This window comes from Nicotiana tabacum, chromosome 10 (assembly GCF_000715075.1).
Source record: "Nicotiana tabacum cultivar K326 chromosome 10, ASM71507v2, whole genome shotgun sequence".
Classification (NCBI taxonomy): Eukaryota; Viridiplantae; Streptophyta; class Magnoliopsida; order Solanales; family Solanaceae; genus Nicotiana; species Nicotiana tabacum.
In genome coordinates, this window is record NC_134089.1 from 37,781,633 (window position 1) to 37,795,941 (window position 14,309).

The window sequence follows — 14,309 nt, forward strand, 5'->3', positions numbered from 1 at the left end:
GGGTTCAAAAGAACCTAGTTCAAAGTCATGGGCAGCAATAACAGAGTGCTGTCATGGCTAGAACTGTACTCTCATACAAAGGGGTAAAGGGAAGGGATTCACATGAGAAGAGCATATACAGAGTTGCAGAAACATAAGGAAAGAAATCATAACAGACTAAGATGTAAACACATGGTGAAAGAGAAAGCATGACAGGCTAGGAAATAAACATATAGTTAAGGGGCATTATTTAACTAAGAATGACATACCAGTTGCAAGTACTAGAATAACAGAACAACAAAAGCAAGTACACAACCAGAAGTCAGCAGGAGCAAAATCGAGCCTTCAGCAAATACTTGAGAGTTCAAAGAGAACTCAAGAATGTTTCAGAAAGTAGAAAGAGAAGAGGAACAGAGTGCTCAATACTAGAAGTTGAGAAAGTTGTAGTAGAGAAAGTATTGAAAAGTTCGAAGTCTTTTTTGTGTATGTCCCTATTAAGTGCAAAAGGGGTAGCACCTTTTATAGTGCAGAACACAAGTGAGAAGAAGGTAAGAAAATAATTTTGAAAGTCAATCACACATATTTCCCTTCAGCCAAGGGATTGATTTCAAACGGGCATGACAAATAAGGAAAGAATTTTGATTTTAAATCTTTTCTAAGGCAGTATAACAGGGTAAATACATGGAAATTCATTTGAGGAAATAGTTCAACATTACACGGTTTGGGCTAAATAAGGGAAGACAATCAATCACAGCCAGTAAAAATCAAGGTTTGAGCCTTGGAATGAATGGATCCAACCACAAAAAGGTGAAGAGAAACTTAATTTGAAGAAAATCATTAATAATCAATCATACCCTTTTGAAAAGGGACTCGGAATCAATCACAGGCTGGCCAAAGGCCTTTTGAAAGAAGAGAAAGTCATATAAAAACTATACAGAGACAAGAAAGAGTTGTTGCAACACTAGCAAAAAAATCAGAGTAGCAAGGAAAGTTAGGTTCATAGACTCAAAGTGAGTCTTTGAAAGAGGGTCAGGGTTCTGAATGGAACCCTAGCCCAAGCACGCAGCCAAGCTTGTCAAAAAACCTCCAACACTAGGGTTTTCTGACTCAAATCAGATACATAGGCGAAGAACAACAAGTAGAATAGGCTCAATAGCCTCTCTCAGAAACTCATGAGAGAATAAGCAAAGAGGAAAGCAAATTCGAAATACAGGGAATACATTTAGGCAAAGCTTTGTTGCTTAAACAAGTTCAGGAGAGACAAGTAATACAGGTTTAGGAAAACAGTAGAAGAATCATGCTTAGGGCTTTAAACAAAAAATTCAGTGAAGGCAGGCAAGGAGCAAAAGCTCAGTAAAAAATATAGTAGAGGGATATGCGAGGGAGACACATAAAGCGTGCTAATAGAACCCAGTAGGAGAAAGAACAAAACACAAAAACAGAAGAACATGTGTAATAACGGCAAAACACAAGAACATAGGAGAAGACATGAGAGGAAAGAACATAAGACATAAGCAAAAAACTCGTAAGAAACATGGCATATACAGATTCACACAAAGAAAAGAAGAAGAAGAGACATAAGTCGTTTTAAGATTTTTGAAAACCCTAAATCGAAACAGACTAGTTTTGAAAAAGAAAAATTGTGGAAATGTTTTAAAACTTCGAGTATGACACAGATTTACCACAGATCTAAGAAAAATAAAAGAAAAAAGAACCTCGAACAGCTTTAGGGTTTCTCAGAAACCCTAGAAACGAGAAGGTTTGGAAAGGGTCTGGTCTCGAATAGGTATGAGCCATAGCTATATTTTTTTAAGGCTCGAACACGTCGGAACGGAGCCGGAGAGGCCATAGGACCTCAGATCTGTGGAGGATCTGAATGGGCATCGTTGAGGTCGAACCTCAAAATCTCGAACAACCATGATTTGGGGGTGAAGGGAGGTGAGCATAGGTCGTCCATGGCCTGAGAAGCCATGGACTCCGGTGAGATTTGGTCGGAGAAGACGAGGAAGACGGCTAGGGTTTTTTGAATGTTAGAGAGCGTTTGAGAGAAAGGGAGGGTTTGAGGGCGGCGATCGAAGAGAAATGAGAGATAGGGTTAGGTCGTTCGAAATTAAAAAGGAAAGGAGAGATGAGGGTCGTTGATCAAAATGATCAATGGCCAGGATCTGAAGATACAAACGGACGGGTTTAGTTAATGGGTCAGGGGTCAGGTTAAATTTGAATTGGGCTGGTCTAATTTGGGCTTGAAATTGGCTGAGATTGAGATGGAATTGTGGTTAAAATTGAAACGAATTGAGGATAAAATTGAAATAGCCAGTTTTCCTCTATTATTTGATAAAAATAGTAAAAATATTTTAAAAGCAAATTAAAGGTACTGAGTTAATAAATAATATGTAAACCTTAATTTAAAACATTGGGATCAGTTTATATTTAAGAAAAATGCTATTAAATCTTAAAGAGGCTAGCATTGCAATTACATGCAATTTAGTTTTAAAATACCAAACGAATTTGTAAAAATATGCAAAAATCATGTCGACTATATTTGAGGTAATTATGAGAATAAAGTAAATTATTTTCCAAAATGGAAAGTTTTTTGGGAATAATTATTGGGATTTTATGATGTAAAAATAGGCCGTAAATTGATTTAAAAATCATTAAAAATGCCAAAACCCATATATGTCATTTTGGAAATATATAGGAAAAAATTGGGTATCAACAGCTGCCCCTCTTTACCCGAGGAGGATGAAAGAGTTGTCGGGTAAAGACAAGATGGTCAATTTTGACCGGATCGGTGATTGAAAAGAGTTTTGACCGAGCCCTGGCTTCTGAGCTGCCTACATATCCCTGGTTTTACATGAATTAGGCCATATGTAGTTCAGGAACCATTGACGGAGTGTGTCGATGGAGATTCGAAAGGACGGATGAAATGATTAGATTTGAAAAGGTGTTCGGAGTCGAATAGGCTACGGAGGACCGAAGCGGGATCACTCCTGTTGAGATGGCCGTTTCCTAGCCGGTGTACCTGCAAATGAGCAAAGCGGCGTATATTGTGCATAATTAAAACATGATGCAAGTTCCCGTTGGACCATGAATGATGTCTTCGGACGGTTAGGATGACGTCCTCGGACTATGATGTCCTGGGCCATGAAGAGCATAAAAGTAATGATTCGCAGGCCATGAAATGGTGTTCTCGGGCTATGCCGATGGTGCCTCCAAACTATGATGCCTTTGAATAAGTTGGCGATCTTTCAGCCGATGAGAAGGTGGCAATCTTTCAGTCAAATGAATGCAAAGGGTGGCGATCTTTCAGCCAAAGCGAGAATTTAAATGCAGGTGGCGATATTTCAGCCGTTCGAAAAATAAAGTGGCGATGTTTCAGCCATGCAAGATAGAGACAATGCTTGTCTCATAAGGTAGATGAGTAGCCTTATGCAGAATGGAGGTAGAGCTTAACCTCGAAAGGCAGATAAGTAGCCTTATGCAAAAATGCAGATGGAGACAGAGCTTAGTCTCGAAAGGCAGATAAGTAGCCTTATGCAGGATGGAGGTAGAGCTTAACCTCTAAAGGCAGATAAGTAGCCTTATGCAAAATGCGGATGGAGGTAGAGCTTAACCTTGGAAGGCAGAAAAGTAGTCGTATGCAGGGTGGAGGTAGAGCTGAACCTCGAAAGGCAGAAAGGCAGCCTTATGCAAAAATGCAGATGGAGACAATGCTTAACTTCAAAAGGTAGATAAGTAGTCTTATACAATGCAAAGATATGCAGATGGAGGTAGAGCTTAACCTCGAAAGGCAGAAAGGCAGCCTTATGCAGTGCAAGAATGTAAAAGGATGATTAATAGTAAGATCTCTTAGCTGATAGCCGATTACGACAATATGACTGCTCGGGAGATTGGGTACGGATAGCAATTGCGGGCAAGTGATGATTCTGAGAAGTTGCATTCTTGGGAAAGTATACGTACATAAATATACCTGACGCTATTGCAAGTCGAGTGCCTGCATCCAAAGAAAATCGTGAGTTCTGTGAGGGGAAAGGTTAGTTCGTCTTCCCCGGGCTCTTGACGTTGTATGTCATTGGGGTAGCGTCGCTAAACAATAGGAATTCGGATAATAGTTATGCATGATTTAGTAAATATAACGTATATAATCGGAAATAGTTTTCTTTAGATGAACCAACGACTGCGACGTGGTTCAGGACATTGAAACCTCTTTTCTCCGGAATTTTGAGGGTCCTCCTCAAAATTCTGCCCTAGTTTGCTGATCGGGCATTTCTGACGGCTGTGCTAAATGACTAAAAAACATCTTTGGAATTTTAAGGGTTCTCCTCAAAATTCTGCCCCAGTTTGCTGGGCTGGCGCTTCTGGCAATACATGAACTAAAATTAACTTCGGAATTTTTAGGGCCCTCATCAAAATTCTGCCCCAGTTCCAATAGCGGGGAAAATGGAATTTTTTAAATAATGACCGAACTCATAGGGATGCCTACGTATCCCCTCTTAAACGGGAATCAGGTTAGGCGTAATTCAAATTACATCATTAAGGGAATCATAAGTGGTTACACATAATATCGTTTCACTGCATCTGAATTGATTGGCTTCGGCCAGACTTCTCCATCCATCTCCACAAGAATAAGGGCTCCTCCAGTTAGAACCCGGTGAACCATGTACGGACCCTGCCAATTAGGAGAGAACTTCCCCTTGGCCTCATCTTGATGTGGGAAGATTTTTTTCAACACCAGTTGCCCCGGTGTAAACTTCCTTGGCTTAACCCTTTTGTGGCTCTGGACATTCTGTTCTGATACAACTGACCATGGCAAACTGCATTCATACTTTTCCCATCTATAAGGGCTAACTGCTCGTAGCGACCTTTTACCCATTCTGCATCATCCAATTCTACTTCTTGCATGATCCTTAAGGAAGGGATTTCTACCTCGGCGGGGATGACCGCCTCTGTACCATAAACCAGCATGTAGGGAGTTGCTCCGATCGATGTGCGGACTGTAGTGCGGTATCCCAATAAGGCGAATGATAACTTCTCATGTCATTATTTGTGCCTTTCGACCATCTTCCTTAGTATTTTCTTGATATTCTTGTTGGCTGCTTCCACAGCTCTATTCATCGGAGGCCTGTAGGCTGTAGAGTTCTTGTGTTTGATCTTGAAAGTTTCACACATTCCTTTCATCAAGTCGTTGTTGAGATTGGAACCATTATCGGAGATGACTGATTTCGGAACCCTGAACTGACAAACAATGCGGTCGTGGACAAAACCCGCCACAACCTTCTTAGTGATCACCCTGTATGATGTTGTTTCGACCCATTTGGTAAAATAATCGATTGCCACTAGGATGAACCTGTGCCCATTTGATGCGGTAGGCTCGATAGGTACGATAACATCCATTCCCCAAGCGGCGAATGGCCATGGTGAGCTTGTCGCAGTAAGCTCGTTTGGAGGCGCCTTTATCATATCTGCATGTATCTGACGGTGATGGCATTTGCGAACATACTGGATACAGTCTGTTTCCATAGTCATCCAGAAATACCCTGCTCAGAGTATCTTTTTTTCTAAGACAAAATCATTCATGTGCGGCCCGCAGGTCCCTGCATGCACCTCGTCCATCCATATCTGATGATACCCAGCGAAACAATCAACGAAAGACTGTAACTCATGCTTTGCGCAGTTGTCAATTAGAATGTGTATGTTCGGCAAGGGGAAGTCGTCTTTAGGACTGGCCCGGTTAAGATCCCGGTAGTCAACACAAACTCTAACTTTCCCATCCTTTTTTTGGCACTGGCACGATGTTGGCTAACCATGTCGGATACTCTACTACCCTGAGAACCTTGGCTTTGACTTGCTTGGTAACCTCTTCTTTGATTTTCAAACTCATGTCGGGTTTGAATTTCCTGAGCTTCTGCTTTACCAGTGGGCATGTCGGGTCTGTTGGCAGTTTGTGAGCTACAATGGATGTGCTGAGACCAGTCATATCATCATATGACCAGGCGAATATGTCTTCATATTCCTTTAGGAACTCCTTGTACTCTTTCTTTTCTAATGGTGATAGGTGAACACTGATGCGCGTTTCTTTGACAATCTCTGCATCTCCCAGATTAACGACCTCAGTTTCTTCCAAGTTAGACTTAGGCCTATTTTCAAAATTCTCAACTCCTCTAACGACCTCTTCTGGTATATCATCCTCTTCTGAGTCTGTATCCGTTTGTTGCGTTGTCTTGTTGCAAGTCACAATCGTTGGTTCATCATCAAGGCAAGTAATAGTAATGTTGTGTAAAACAAAGTGAATGATAGGGAAATAATAAGAGCGAGATATATAATAAACTGAAATGCTTCGATTAGATTCATAATTGTTTTGAATATCAGAGCTTTTTTCAAAATTAAAGACAATGCGGAAATAAATTCAGCTAGTAAAAAGTAAAAATGTGATGCATGGTGCTTTTGTTTAGCCTTGCTACCCCGAAGCTTTCCGGGCCCTGGTAGTTCTGATTGACCAATTGCTGAGGGAGCATTGGATCTCTTACTGTATGATGATGGTGCCAGAATGCACGAACTAACCTTTGGGGAGGGAAATAAAAATAAAGAAAAACAAAAAGGTAACAAGTTAGTGCAGGTTATGAGAAGAAAATGTTGCAATATTTAAACACATTGTGCAAGAATATAAATTGCGTCCTAATTTGGGTGCCTCGTTGTGCATGAGGTAGGCCTAGCGACAAATTAGCTTGGAGAACTTATAATGCTAAGTGCCTCATTTTATTGATAAAAATAAGACGAATCCCAAAACGACACTAAAATAGCGAAAAATAAAAATGTCACTAATGGCCATTGGCCTTATTACATTAAAGCGAAAAGAAAGACTCCTAACTACTTGGTCCCAGAAGGACCTTCTTCGGGTTGAATGTTCTCGTTGATCAAGTCCTCCAGCTCGCGCAGATTTTCCAGTAAAAATGTTATCGCCAGACGTTCTCCTTTGCCTTCCTCAATATTTTGACAGTCGATGACTCTTTTCCTCACTTTCCCTTCCAATTCCAGCAAGTTGTACTCCAGGTATTCTAGCTTCTCACTAGCCTTGATGACTCTCTCTTTCCATTCGTTGATTTGGTTGCTCGATGGGAGGTTTCTCCACCAAGTCTGCAAGAGTGAAGGTATGTTTACCATACCAAAGTCAGGAACTTTATCATTCATTTTCTGCAAAACAAAAGGGTTAAGACCTCCCCCACCGGACTCGACTATTTAATACCAATAATCAGCATAAAAAGCATTTAGTTATCCAAATAAATGCACAGAACATGTAGGTGTACGTTTGGGTTTCAGGGAAACCCGATGGACTTTGGACAAGGCTATCTTAATGAGTCATTATGTGGACAACATAACTGACTCGGCTAGGTTTGATCATGATGCATGCACAGTTAGACAGAGTAAGGTTTCTATTGGGGTATTAGACAGGTACCCTTGAGCAGACAACTCAAGAGGGAAAGGCACGGAACCGTCGACTGCACCGTTGATCGACTGGTTTTACCGCAAATACGCCTTTGCCGAATTTAAAGGGTGATAATATTGGAAGAGCGCAACCACTCATTATAAGCGTCGCTATGGTGTTTGTTTGGCACGAGTGGAATATGATGTTGAAGATGCAGTTTACAAGAATGAAACAAATTGACATGTATTTTCACGTTCATACGATAAATGATTACAATAATTACAGTAATTACAACAACATTGAAATAAAGTAGTAAAGGAAAGCAACTAAAGGAAAGAAAAGACATGAAGAGTCAAGTCAGTTTCGTAATGAAAGAATAAAAGATAGTAAATAAAGCAATTAATGAGATATAGTAAAGTCACAAGCAACATGCAATGGTAAAAGCCTAAAGAAAATCCCCAGCAGAGTCGCCATGCTGTCGACGCCCCCTTTTTCTCTAACCGTGGGGTCAGAAATCGGGTATACGACATTGGGAGGACAACTCTATTCCCTTTAGAGAATTGGGTTTAGAAGTTGAAGAGTCTCCACCTAATGATTATAGTTCATTAGGACACTTTAAGAAGGGTTTGAGATGAAGAAACCAGAGATTAGGGTAAGGGCTAGAAATTATCCTAAGGGGAAAGTGTTAGGCACCCCTCAAGATCCACTAGTGTGGTTCTCGGCCATGTTATAATTGTGACTTTACAAGTAAACAATCAAGGCTCAAATAAGGATTCGCACATAACATTGTGATCAAGTTGAAAATTTTCGAAAGTAAGCAGAGGGCAGAAATTCATGAAAAAGAGAATTGAACAGTTTTACAAGAAGCGATGAAAGCAAATAAAGGGAGGGGAGTCCTAAGTTTATAATTAATATGGATCACTTCAATGCAATACCCAGCGATCACTCCTCAGAAGAGTGGTCGCACGTGATATTAGCACATCGGTCATCATATCCATATCTACCCTTCCCACCCTGTTAAGGTATTTAAACGTGAAATGGTATCGTTACTTATTGCATGCCATTACCGTCCCAATCCTATCAGTCTCAGAGGCATATGGAACTACTAATCTTAAAGGGGAGGGAGTTGGGGCTTTTGCGGAGTTTTCAAAAGGATAAAAATCTAGGCGACAAGCAATAACAGATAGCAGTTAAAAGGGAAACAAATAGCAGTTAAGGCTCAAGTCGGCCTCCTCATTCAAAACAGCAGATTATTTAGCATGACTTACAAATACTGGTTTGGTCTGTATTAAACTTAACATAGGAAAGGTGGCTAATTTATCACATGTTTTCAAATAAGAAGTCCAAATTAAGCCTGCCTGCTGGTTGTAATTATCAAAACTAATGCAATTATAAAATTTTACCCTAAGACTTGCCTAGGCGTTAAATAGAACCTATAGGCATGATATCTATAAGTTTCGGAAATAAAGAAGTAGACTGATTGTAGAAAGGAATTTTTAGTTACAAAAACATAAGTTCTGCAGGTGCTTATGCATTATTGCGATTAATAGCCCCTATAGGCATGCTTTCTAAGTGTCACTGATTTTAAACATTGTTATTATTATACAGAAATCCTATAGGCAAGTCATCTATATGCGATTGGTTAGTTGTTTAAATCTTATAACAAGTTTGCCTAATGACGGATGCACATGCAAAATTGCAGAAAATCCTATAGACATGGCATCTATATGAAAGTGCAGAAAATCCTATAGGCATAGTATGAAAATGTAGAGTTTCAGTGATTTGTAAAACGCAGAACTTTTAGAGACAGTAATTCCTACAAGCATGATCTCTAGATGGGATACATAATTTCGGAAATGATAACCCCTATAGGCATGATATCTAACCCTTGCATGCATAGTTCCCTGCCTTTTTCCACTAGCCAACCCCCAAACGTTTATTACAAGATTATTACAGACCAGAATTAATCAAAAAAATAAAATACATCCGAAATCAGAATTCCAACCAATAAGGGCCTAATTCAGACTCCCAGTCTGACATATGTAGTAAACCATCTTTCAAGGATCCAGGTTTTGAAGCCTTCTCTTATTTGGGATGTGTCAAAGTTCCAAGGAACTTCAAAAGCTCCAGGCAGTGCTTACACCCCAAACACCATACCAGAGTTATAGTAAAGTGCAGTGCGGAAAAGCCAGCCCTCAGGCATCCAAGTTCAGAGGGAGCTCTAGGGTCCCAAAACATGGCTTACCAGAGAGGGGCAGAACTTAGAACTAGGAATGAGTGCAAAGTGAAAGAGGGATTGGGGAGCCCTAGCAAATGGTGGTCATATCCAGCCATAGGTGTTGACTGGCACACCCCTGACCATTTGTTTGGTCCAAACAAGTTAAGAGCAAACCTTAGAGGTCAGACCTGAGTCTAGATGGTGATTAGGACACCACCAGACCCAAATCAGGCTCAGCATATAAAGGGGAAAAGGGAAGTGGGAATTGATTCGAGTAAAGGGTTCAAAAGAACCTAGTTCAAAGTCATGGGCAGCAATAACAGAGTACTGTCATGGCTAGAACTGTACTCTCATACAAAGGATTAAAGGGAAGGGATTCACATGAGAAGAGCACATACAGAGTTGTAGAAACATAAGGAAAGAAAGCATAACAGACTAAGATGTAAACACATGGTGAAAGAGAGAGCATGACAGGCTAGGAAATAAACATATAGTTAAGGGGCATTATTTAACTAAGAATAACATACCAGTTGCAAGTACTAGAATAGCAGAACAACAAAAGCAAGTACACAGCCAGAAGTCAGCAGGAGCAAAATCGAGTCTTCAGCAAATACTTGAGAGTTCAAAAAGAACTCAAGAATGTTTCAGAAAGTAGAAAGAGAAGAGGAACAAAGTGCTCAATACTAGAAGTTGAGAAAGTAGTAGTAGAGAAAGTATTGAAAAGTTCGAAGTCTTTTTTGTGTATGTCCCTATTAAGTGTAAAAGGGGTAGCCCCTTTTATAGTGCAGAAGACAAGTGAGAAGAAGGTAAGAAAATAATTTTAAAAGTCAATCACACAGATTTCCCTTCAGCCAAGGGATTGATTTCAAACGGGCATGACAAATAAGGAAAGGATTTTGATTTTAAATCTTTTTTAAGGCAGTATAACAGGGGTAAATACATGGAAATTCATTTAAGGAAATAGTTCAACATTACACGGTTTGGGCTAAATAAGGGAAGGCAATCAATCACAGCCAGTAAAAATCAAGGTTTGAGCCTTGGCATGAATGGATCCAACCACGAAAAAGTGAAGAGAAACTTAATTTGAAGAAAATCATTAACAATCAATCATACCCTTTTGAAAAGGGACTCGGAATCAATCACAGGCTGGCCAAAGGCCTTTTGAAAGAAGAGAAAGTCATATAAAAACTATACAGAGACAAGAGAGAGTTGTTGCAACACTAGCAAAGAAATCAGAGTAGCAAGGAAAGTTAGGTTCATAGACTCAAAGTGAGTCTTTGAAAGAGGGTCAGGGTTCTGAATGGAACCCTAGCCCAAGCACGCAGCCAAGCTTGTCAACAAACCTCCAACACTAGGGTTTTCTGACTCAAATCAGATACATAGGCGAATAACAACAAGTAGAATAGGCTCAATAGCCTCTCTCAGAAACTCATGAGAGAATAAGCAAAGAGGAAAGCAAATTCGAAATACAGGGAATACATTAAGGCAAAACTTTGTTGCTTAAACAAGTTCAGGAGAGACAAGTAATACAGGTTTAGGAAAATAGTAGAAGAATCATGCTTAAGGCTTTAAACAAAAAATCCAGTGAAGGCAGGCAAGGAGCAAAAGCTCAGTAAAAATATAGTAGAGGGATATGCGAGGGAGACACATAAAGCATGCTTATAGAACCCAGTAGGAGAAAGAACAAAACACAATAAACAGAAGAACATGCGTAATGTCATGGGCGGCTTTCCAGCCGTGCCCCATGACCCCTTGGGCGCGCCCCGTGGCGTCCTAGCAAGCCTTCCAATGCCTAGCGCCACGGATGGCCCCGTGGTCTTGGTCGCGCCAAGTGACAAGCGCGCATGTGCCTCTGTCGCCCCACCGATATCCCTCGCCAGCGCCCAACCGCAGGCAGATGCCAACAGCGCCGCGCGCGCAGACAATGTCGCGCGCGCAGATCCTGATGCCAAAGACTATGCTGCCGACAACGGCCCTGTTTTCTGCCTTATAGCAAACTAAGTCTTTTTCATTGTAAATATAGAGTAGTTTTATTCCATGTAATTTCATTATGTTTCTCTAGCTTAATCAAGTCTAGTCTTGTAGCTTTGGATTATTTTTTTAAGCATTATTAAGGGGGACCAAACAATCAAAACTTTCTAGCAAGCAAACAATTCTCTGTACTGGTGTCTCTCCCCCTCGACACCGCATTTCCTTTCTGTAATAGCTTTCATTAATGCAATCAAGCTTTCTTTCATTCTCAATTCTCATTCCTGTTCTCTCAATTTCTCTTGACATTGGTTTTCCCGTACGGCACTGACAATCTAGTCTAGCGTACGGAGGGGACCTCAGTTGGCGGACAGCAACTGCACTGACATCAGTTGCTTAGCCTTACGTCGCCCTTCCAAGGAATCTCAGGAAGGCGCCGCGTAACAGTTGGTATCAGAGCCTAGGCTCGACATCGGACGAGGGAACGCATTGCCATTACCACCATTTCTGACCATGGTGAATCATGGGGACCGCATTGCGGCCCTTGAACAGACGGTTGACGGATTACTGCCCATCATGGATACGGTGCCTGAACTAAGAACCAGCCTAGGGCAAAGGTTGGATGATCTGGACCGCAGGGTGCTCCAGGCCGAAGTTGACATAGAAAACATCAGTCGTGACTCCGAGGGAGATCGGCAAACGGCAGCCACAGAGGCAGCCGAAATTTTTGGCAAATTCGAAGGACTCCAACAGGAGCTTGCCGAGGATTTAGCTTACAGGGCACAAGAGGCAGATAGGGTGACTGCCATGCAACAAACTATTGACGACTTGACAGACAAGCTCAATGTTGTCAATGCTGCCTTACAGGGCCTACTGCGAGGCGGTGGAAACCAGGTCGGGGGCGCTGCAAACCCCACCTCCGCGACACAAAAACTGAAAATTCCTGAGCCAAAGCCATACAGTGGAGCTAGGAATGCCAAGGAAGTGGAGAACTTCATTTTTGATGTCGAACAATATTTTGATGCTGTGGGGGGCCTAGAAGAAGCCAAGAAGGTAGCAACTGCTGCCATGTATCTTCAGGGTGATGCTAAACTCTGGTGGCGGGTGAAATACGAAGCCATCAAGGCCGGTGAAGATGCTCTCGAAACATGGGCAGAACTGAAGGCAGCCATCCGCCTACAATTCTTCCCCGAAAATGTTGAATACAATTCAAGGAGAAAGCTACGGGAGCTCCGTCAGACCAAATCTGTGCGGGACTACGTGCGGGAATTCTCCGCGCTCATGCTAAGCATACGCGACATGGGGGACAAAGACAAGCTCTTCACTTTCCTAGAAGGGCTGAAACCTTATGCCCGTATGGAGCTACAAAGGCAACGGGTAGATACCCTGCCCAAGGCGATCCAAGCAGCTGAATGCCTTGGGGACTATCAAATGGAAGCTCGGAAGGATAGGCCTCAACCGCCTACCCGAGCGGGATTCAAAGGGGGCCAGTCTAGCAATGGTGGCCCTAGCAGAAGTGGGGGAGATCGGAACTCAACCAAACCTAAGGCTCCCTCCACAGGCAGCAACAGTGCTGCATCTAACAACAATGATCGGGGGAGGAAGCCTCCTTCAGGGTGCCGTCATTGTGGCGGACCACATTGGAACAATGAGTGCCCACATGCACAGATGAATGCCCATCAGACTTTTGATGATGGGACGGATGACGATTCAGACGATGCGGATCAGACTGAACCCGTAGGTGCCTTCAATGCAATTGTTGGCTCCATTTCTGAGGCATTAGCAGAGACTAGTGCTGGTATCCGTAAGAAGAAGGACCCATGTCCCGTCACCAAGAAAGGGAAAAAGAAGGCGGATGATGAGACTCCTCTTAAGCACGAGAGGACCTTAATGTTCGTTGAGATGAAGGTGAATGGCAAGCCCATTCGGGCCATGGTAGATACGGGTGCTACCCACAACTACTTAGCCTCGACTCAGGTGGAGCGCCTTGGTCTAGTCGTAGGGAAAGGTAGAGGCCGTGTCAAGGCTATCAACTCACCTCCCCAGCCAGTGGGTGGAATAGCCAAAGAAGTACCGATGAAGCTTGGCCCTTACGAAGGAAAATTCAACTTGCGCGTGGTGATCATAGATGACTTCGAGTTGATAGTTGGATTGGAATTCCTGAGGCAAACCAACACCATGCCTGTACCGTATGCTGACATGTTACTGATGATGGGAGCAAACGGGGCCAAGCCCTGCGTTATCCCGTGCATGCCCATGAAGATGGCCGTTGAAAACATCTCGGCCTTGCAGTTGAAGAAGGGGGTCAAAAGAAACGAACCTACGTTCCTGGCAACCCTCTGCATCGAAGATGTAGAATGCTCCTCGGGTCCCATTCCTGAACCCGTGAAGGAGCTACTACTAGAGTTTGAAGATGTCATGCCACAAGACATGCCAAAGCGACTACCGCCTAGGCGAACTGTGGATCATGAAATTGAGCTGGTGCCGGGCGCGAAGCCACCTGCCCGGGCGCCTTACAGAATGTCACAACCCGAACTCACCGAACTTCGGAGACAATTGACGGAAATGCTAGACACAGGGATTATCGTGCCCTCCAAATCCCCATACGGGTCCCCTGTGCTATTCCAAAAGAAACATGATGGTAGTCTACGACTCTGTGTGGACTATCGGGCTCTAAACAAAATTACTGTGAAGAACAAGTACCCTATTCCGTTAATGGCA